Source organism: Rattus norvegicus, chromosome 5 (genome assembly GCF_021556685.1).
Source record: "Rattus norvegicus strain SHRSP/BbbUtx chromosome 5, alternate assembly SHRSP_T2T, whole genome shotgun sequence".
NCBI lineage: Eukaryota > Metazoa > Chordata > Mammalia > Rodentia > Muridae > Rattus > Rattus norvegicus.
The window spans coordinates 55077954-55086811 of NC_141538.1; the positions used below are offsets into that span (position 1 = coordinate 55077954).

Consider the following 8858-nt stretch of genomic DNA (forward strand, 5'->3'; position numbering starts at 1 on the left):
TGTCAATCTAGCTAAATGATTCTTTCTGATTGTATGCTTTTAAAAAACAGAAAATTAGAACAAAACAGATATGCCTCAAACCAAAGACAAGTGTCATTTCACTTTGGTGTTCTTCAAACTTTAGTAACCTTTCATTTTCTTGAACCTAGGGTCCTTGCTATATGTTCAAAGCCTCACCATAGTCTAGCTCTAGCTAGATTTTTAAGGGTTCACCTTTTGTTTGTTTGTTTCTTTGTTTTTCAAGGCAAGGCTTCTGTGTAACAGCTTTTGCTGTCCTGAAACTTGCTTTGTAGACCAGGCTGGCCTTGAACTCACAGAGCTCCACCTGACTTTTCTTCCCAAGTGCTGGGATTAAAGGGATGTGCCACAACGTCCTGCTGGTGTAGATAAATCCCTATTTCTTATTTACATTTCGATTGTTATTCCCCTTCCTGGTTTCAGGGCCAACATCCCCCTAACCCCTCCCCCTCCCCTTCCTCCCCTTGGTGTAGATAAATCTTAACTGTATCATATGCTATCTTTTCCATGAAGCTTTCCTGAATTTTTCCATTTGTATTAGAATGATTCATTTCCTTGTATAGACTTAATGTCTACTAATAATACAAATGCCAGACTCTCTTTTTACACTTAACATTTTTAGGGTAAATAGTAGTTATCTGACATTGAAAGATATAGTAGAAACTATTAGAAAATGGTTGGGACATTGTGACATAGAATGTAAAGCTGTGAGCTTTTTAGTCATGTCAACTAAGACAAATTTTGACTCAAACATATATCTTGGTTGAGTGGCCAATTATCTTTTAGCCTCAGATTCTTTTTTTGTGAAGATGAACTTGTTTTGAAAACTAAATGAGATAATCCATGAAAAGGTTTTAGCCTGGTGCCTTCCCCATGATAAGGAAAGTTAATCACTACTAACACATGCCACATGCTAGATACTCATTTGGTGATTGACAAACAAATCTATTCTGAGACCCTCAAGATGAACACAATGAGAGGGGAGGAAAGATAGGAAGGAAAGAGAGGACGAGGTAGGCGGGGGAGAAGGAAGGGCAGCATCAGGAAGAGAGGAAGAGAGAAAATGAAAGTAAAAAGAGGGTAGGGGGTCTTGCTTAAGTTCATATTTGAGGTAACATTTTTCTATTTCGGTAATCAAGTCACTGTCCATTATGTGCACACACACACACATGTGAAGGGCAATTCAAATTAAGCATTTCCATTATAAATAAAAACCAATAAAGTATCTTTAATTACTGTTTAGACCTATCTCACTTTGCAGAACATTACTAAGCTCCAAAAATGACATGTGCTCATATGGCAATACAGAAAAGTGTAATTTGAACATCCTTACAATTTTAGGTGGTGAAACAACAGTCTACTCCATAATCAAGGTTTCTAGATAGATTTTCACAGTGCTTCATAAAATGAATAAGATGCCCAGCACATAGGTTTAGTCTGTACTTACAATCATCTGTTTGAGATTTTTATATAAAATATTCTATAGTATTTTTAATAGATGCAAGGAAATTTGATAAATAGTTATCACATAAGGGTAGTTCTCTTTGTAAAAGTAAAGGTTTGAGTTGCAAGGTGGAAAGCCTGTTTGAAATAACATGAGGAATGGATTGCTATTTTCATTGTTTTTCATCTTAAAATAAGCCATATTAAATAGCTTACCTAGAGCAAAAATACTCAATAAATACTTGCAAACCGAATTCAAGAACACATCAAAAGAAACATCCACAGTTAACAAGTAGACTTTATCCCAGGGATGCAGGGATGGTTCAACATATGAAAATTCATCAAATCTAATCTACCATATAAACAAACTGAAAGAAAAAAAAATCATCTCATTAGATTCTGAAAAGGCCTTTTGGGGGCTGGGGATTTAGCTCAGTGGTAGAGCGCTTACCTAGGAAGCACAAGGCCCTGGGTTCGGTCCCCAGCTCCGGAAAAAAAGAACCAAAAAAAAAAGGCCTTTGATAAAATCCAACCATCCTTCATAATAAATCTTGAAGAGATTAAGGAATACAAGGGAAATACCTAAACACAATAAAGGCAATTTACAGCAAGCCTATACCCAACATCAAATTAAATGGAGAGAAACTCAAAGCAGTTCCCCAAAAATCATAAGCAAGACTAGGCTGTCCACTCTCTCCATATCTATTTAATATAGTACTTGAAATTCTAGCTGGAGCATTAAGACAACTAAAGGAGATCAAGGGAAAACAAATTGGAAAAACAAAGGAGAACAGATTGGAAAAGAAGAAGTCAAAGTATCATTATTTGCAGATGATATGATAGTATACATAAGCAACCGCAAAAATTCTACCACGGAATTTCTACAGCGGATAAACACCTTTGGCAAAGTGACTGGATACAAAATTAATTAAAAAAAGATCAGTAGTCTGCCTTTATACAAATGACAAACAGGCTGAGAAAGAAATTAGGGAAACAGTACTCTTCACTATTATAGCCACCAATAACATAAACTATCTTGGGGGTAACTCTAACCAAGCAAGACCTCTATTAACAATAACTTCAAATCTTTGAAGAAAAAAATTGAAGAAGATATCAGAAAATGGAAAGATCTCCAAAGCCAATGGATCAGTAGGATTAACAGTAAAGATTGGTCATCTGCCTAAAAGCAATCTACAGACTAACAAAATTCCCATCAAAATTCCAATGCAAGTCTTTATAGACTTTGACAGAGCAATTCTCAATGTCATATGAGAAAACAAGAAAAACAAGAATAGTTAATGCAATCCTGTATAATAAAAGAATTTCTGGAGTTATCATTATCCCAATTTCAAGTTGTACTATAGAGCAATAGTAAAAATTGCATGGTATTGCCGTAAAAGCATACAGGTTGATCAATGAAATCAAACCGAAGACTTATAAGCAAAACAACACACCTGTGGACACTAGATTTTAGACAAAGAAGGCAAAACTATACAATGGAAAAAAGAAAGCATCTTCAAATGGTGCTGGTCTAACTGGATATCTACGTTGTGTGTAGCTTTTACTACTCTGCCTTAACTCCGGGAAGGGGCCGAGCTGCCAGCCCTCACCAGAGAATATTGAATCCACAGATTAAAAACACAGACACGCATGCCAGTTAATCTTAAAATGCCTTTGCTAACTCAATGACTGGGCACTGCTAAACCTCTCCTGCCACCCCAGGCATAATCAGATAGAGTGGCCATTGGCCACACAAAACTGAAACTCATATTTCTGGTTGTCTTCTTCTTTTCCTCCCTTCCTGATTCTGCCTGTGTCCTCCCAAGAAGCTATATGTGTTCTGCACCATCCCTAGTCATTCGTTGCTGGTGTCTTTATTGATGGATCAAGAACTAACTGTGGAACAGGACCTTAGCATCAGAACCAATCCCTACATGTCTACATGTAGTAGAATGCAAATCCCACATCTTATTACCTGGCACAAAACTCAAGTTCAAGTGTATCAGAGAACTCAAGAAAAAACATGGACACAATAAATCTGATAGACAAGAAACTGGTGAATAGCCTTGAACACATTGGCACAGAAGACAACTTCCTGAACAGAATACCAGGAGCTCAGGCTCTAAGATCAACAATTAATAAATGGGACCTCATGAAACTGAAAAACTTCTGTAAGCCAAAGGACACTGTCAAAAGGACAAAAGAGCAGACTACAGGATGGGAAAATATCTTTACCAACCCTACATCCAACAGAGGGCTGATACTTAAAATATAAAACGAACTCAAGAAACCAGACATCAACAAACCAAATAACTCAACTAAAAAATGAGAGTACAGATCTAAATACAGAATTCTCAACAGAAAAATGGTTAATGGCCCAGAAGCATTTAAATGTTCAACATCCTTAGTCATCATGGAAATGCAAACCAAACGACTCTGAGACTCCACCTTATACCCATCAATATGGTTAAAATCAAAGACTCAGGCAACAGCATATGCTGGTGAGGATGTGGAGCAAAGGCAACACTCCTTCATTGGAGGTGGGAGTGTAAACTTGTACCCTGGAAATCAGTTTGTTGGTTTCTCAAAATATTTCGAATAGTTCTACTTTAAGACCCATTTATACCACTCCTGGGCATATACCCAAATGATGTTCATAGCAACTTTATTTGTAATTGGAAACAACTTAGATTTTCCTCAACTAAAGAATAGATAAAGAAAATGTGATATATTCATTCACACAATGGAGTATAACTCAGCTGTTAAAAATGACATCATGAAATTTGCAGGCAAATAGATAGACCTAGAAAAGATCATCCTGAGTGAGGTAAGCCACACCCAGAATGCCAAACATGGTATGTACTCAGTTATAAGTGGATATTAGCCATAAAGTACAGAATAGCCAGGCTACAATCCACAGACTCAAAGAAGCTAAGTAACAGGGAGGGCCCAAGGTGGGCCTCACTTAGAAGGGGAAATAGAATAGACATTGGGATGGATGGAGGAAGGGAATTGAATGGGGAGGAGATAGGAAGGGGAGCAGGAGGGAACTGGTTGGGGGGAAGATGGAGGGAGAGAGTACTGGCAAAAGAGAACTGAAATTGCTGGGGTTGCATCTCTGGGATGAACTAGAAATGTAGGACAATGGAAACTCCCAGGACTCTATGAGGGTGACTCCTGCTAAGACTCCTAGTAATGGGGGATATGGAACCTTGAAATGGCCAACTCCAGTAACCAGAAAAGACGTCCAATGGAGGGATTGGAACACCAACCCAGTCACAAAAACATCAACCCACAGATTGCCCTGCTTACAAGAAGTGCAGGAATAAGGATGAAGCTGAAATTGGGGAAAGGATAACCAATGACTGGTCTAGCCTGTGACCCATGCTGTGAGAGAGAGCCCACCTTGACACTATTGATGATATTCTGCTACATTTTCAGACAGGCAACTAAGCATAACTGTCATCAAGAGACTTCACAGCAACTGATGGAAATAGATGCAGAAACCCACAGCCAAACATGTGGAGCTTGGGCAACTCTATGGAAGAGGGGAAGGAAGAACTGGAGGAGACAGAGAAGTCCAGGACACAAAGAAAACCTACAGAATCAACTAACCTGGGCCCATAGGGACCAACAAAGACTGAACCATGAAACAGAGAGCATGCATTATATGGACTGAGTCCTTCTGCACATATGTAACAGTTGTGTATTTTGGTCTTCATGTGGTATCCTTAACAACAGGAGCAGGGGCTATCTCTGACTCTGTTGGCCTTGGATCCCTTTCCCCTAACTGGGCTGCTTGGTTTAGCCACAATAGGAGAAGATGCCAAGTCTTCTGCAACTTGATATGCCTATGGAGATCGATATTCATGGGAGGCCTCCCTTTTCTGAGGAGAAAGAGAAGACTGGAGAATGAGAGGTGGCAAGGTGAGAGGGAGGGACTGGAGGTGAGGAAAGAGGGGAAACTATTAGTTAATTAAAATAGCTTTACCTAGGAAGTTATCGAGTATCTATTTAAGACGGAAAAAATTTAAGTTTAAGACTGAAATTTCATATGAATTACAGACACAGAGACATGGCTACATAATCTCGAGTAGAACAGCAAACTAGGAAGATAGACAAAATGGGAGGCCTTTTATTACTTTAAATCAGAGTATAATATCAACATTTCTTTTCTTTTTTTTTTTGGTTCTTTTTTTTGGAGCTGGGGACCGAACCCAGGGCCTTGCGCTTCCTAGGCAAGCGCTCTACCACTGAGCTAAATCCCCAACCCCAACATTTATTTTCTTAATCCTAATGGATCAATTGTCTGCACATTTGAATACCATGTTGGGATGTGAAGAGAAGCAGTGTGTTTGACCACTGCTGGTTGTGTCTCGGGACCCTTGGATGCCTTTACCAAACAGATCTTTAGGAAAAGAGACAGGGCTGAAGAGAGATGGTGCAGTGGTTAAGAGCACTGACTGCTCTTCCAGAGGTCCTGAGTTCAGTTCCCAGCAATCACATGGTGGCTCACAACCATCTATAAAGGAACTTGATGTCCTGTAGGTATACATGGAGATAGATCACTCACATACATTAAATAAATGTTTTTTTTTAAAAGATTAATAGGAAAAGATGACATTGTACAGAAAATGCCATAGGACTCTGATTCTAAGACATGTTTCCCACTACTCACTGCATATTACAACTCAGTAGATGCTTATGTATTTTATGAACCACAGAGAAAAAAGAAAAAACAAACGATCCATTTGATGAAACAGGCAATGTTTATCCCCCGCTCCCCTTGAATCCGGGGCTTACTAGGCAAAACACAACCATCCAGCTAAATCCCTGATGGAAATCATATGGGCAGTATTCTTTCAGTCCTCCCTTTTCCTTGACAGAAATTCTTTTGCTATGTACCTCAGGCTGGCCCACCGTGTTGGGATTGCAGGTTTGTGCTGCCACAGTGACTCTTCCACGTCTTCAGTTTTTACCGTCTGCCCTTGCACTCATATAATTGAAAGGAGGCAAGTGGGGTAAAGGCATTTGTGTAGGTATGAGGACCTGAGTTCAGATTTCAGCATACACATAGAAGGCATGCATTGTCATTGTCTCCATTTGCATTTCTTTCCTTGTGAAGAGACACCATGACCACTGCAACTCCTATAAAGAGAAACTTTTAATTGGGGCTGGATTATAGTTTCAGAGGGAAACATGGAGGTGTGCAGGCAGATGTGGTGCTAGATAGAGAAGGAGCTGAGAGTTCTACATCTTGATCCACAGGCAGCAGAAGGCAACTGTGTGCCACACTGGCTGTATCTAGAGCATGGAGATGTGAAAGCCTGCCCAGACACTTCCTTGTACAAGGCCATACTTACCCCAACAAGGCCACTCCTCCTAATAGTGCCACTCCCTATGGACCAAATGTTCAAATACATGAGTTTATGGGGTCCATACTTATTCAACCCACCACAGCCATGTTAGTGACTCTGACAGCAACACTATTGGGTAGGAAATACGAGGGTCACTGGGTCTTGCTGACTGCTAGCCTCACTCAGGGACAGATTCTATCTCAAGGGAATAAGTCAGAGCATGGTAGAGCAGGATCCCATGTCCTTTTTTCATGGACACACACACACACACACACTTTTTGTTAAAGGATCCAAATGAAGATGAAACAAAACAAAAACACAAAAAGTTGCAGTACAGATAATTTGAAACAACTAAATAATGATGGTTCAATGACAAAATAAGTCACTGTCGCCAATCCCCAGTACTTTATCACCTGTGGCAGATGGGAGAGATGGCCCTACTGGAGATGGTGCTGGAGAGCTCACCCTAGTGTGCAGGCACAGGAGAGTGGGTGTTCTGGCCAACTCATCTTCTACATAGGCCCAGATCCAGGGTTCTGAGCTGGCCCACCACAAAACAACATCTACCCCATCTGTGAACTGCTGGGGCCTATGAAGGGTGGGTCCTGTAGTACTAGAGCTGCAGGATCTCCGCAACACAGGGCAACAACAGGATATCTGAGAGGCGTCCCCATATGGACCCAGTATTGATGGTGTAGTAGAAGCCAGAGGACTCAAACCAGATCGATGACTCATTGACGTGAACATTTGCAAGTAAAGACGTGTGGACAATCTCTCTCCTCCAGCCAAGCAAAATGCCCAAAGGAAAGAAGGCCAAGGGGAAGAAGGTGGCCCTGGCTCCTGGCCAAAAGGTAGTCAATCCTTTGTTTGAGAAAAGGCCCAAGAACTTCGGCACAGGGCAGGACATCCAGCTCAAAAGAGATGTAACATGCTTTGTCAAATGGCCCCACTACATCAGTCTGCAGCAGCAAAGAGCCATCCTGTATAAGTGGCTCAAAGTACCTCCTGCCATTAACCAGTTCCCCCAGGCCATGGACAGGCAAACATCAACTCAGCTTGCCCACAAGTACAGGCCAGAGACAAAACAAGAGAAAGAAGCAAAGGCTACTGGCCCGTGCTGAGGAGAAAGCTGCTGGCAAAGGGGACGTCCCAACTAAGAGACCACCTATCCTCTGAGCAGGGGGTCAATACAGTCACCACCCTGGTGGAGAACAAGATAGCTAAGCTGGTGGTGATGCCCATGATGTACACCCCATTGAGCTGGTGGTTTTCCTGCCTGCCCTCTGTTGAAAGATGGGGGTGCCCTACTGCATCATCAAGGGAGAGGCCAGGCTGGGGCCTGGTCCACAGGAAGACATGCACCACTGTTGCCTTCACACAGGTTAACTCAGAAGACAAGGGTGCTCTGACTAAGCTGGTGGAAGCTATTAGGACCAATTATAATGACAGATATGATGAGCTCCACTGCCATCGGGGAGGCAACGTTCTGGGTCCTAAGTCTGTGGCTCGCATTTTCAAGCTGGAAAAGGCAAAGGCTAAAGAACTCGCCACTAAACTGGGTTAAATGTACACTAAGTTTTCTATACATAAATTACAAAATTAAAAAAAAGACATGTGGACAAAAGGGTATAATGTGTGACATACTGTGATGAACTGCAGCTTTCACTGTGAGATGTATGTATGTATGTATGTATGTATGTATATATATGTATTTTTATTTTCTGTTTTCTTTTGGTGGGGAAGGTTACCAGGGCAGAAGGCAGATATGAAGGGACAGAGAGTGGGACTGGTGCATATGATGTGAAATTCACAAAGAATCAATAAAAAGTTTTTTAGCAAATCCTACCGGTGTGCGCCACCACAACCGGCAATAAAAAGTTTTTTAAAAAGATATAGCTTAAATAGAAGGCAGTTTGAGCATTGACCAGCTCAGTTTCCTGAATGCTTGTTAAAATTAATTATCTTCCAGCAACTTCCCTCCCTACATCCAACTCCCAGAAAATATGCTTGGAGTGGAAAAATGCAAATTGGGTTCTGAGG

General features: G+C 41.0%; 1 pseudogene; it reads left to right on the forward strand.

Annotated features, from left to right (window-relative positions):
- Positions 1–7585: 7585 nt before the first annotated feature.
- LOC148005739 (large ribosomal subunit protein eL8 pseudogene) lies at positions 7586–8455 on the forward strand (annotated as a pseudogene).
- The last annotated feature ends 403 nt before the right edge of the window (positions 8456–8858 follow it).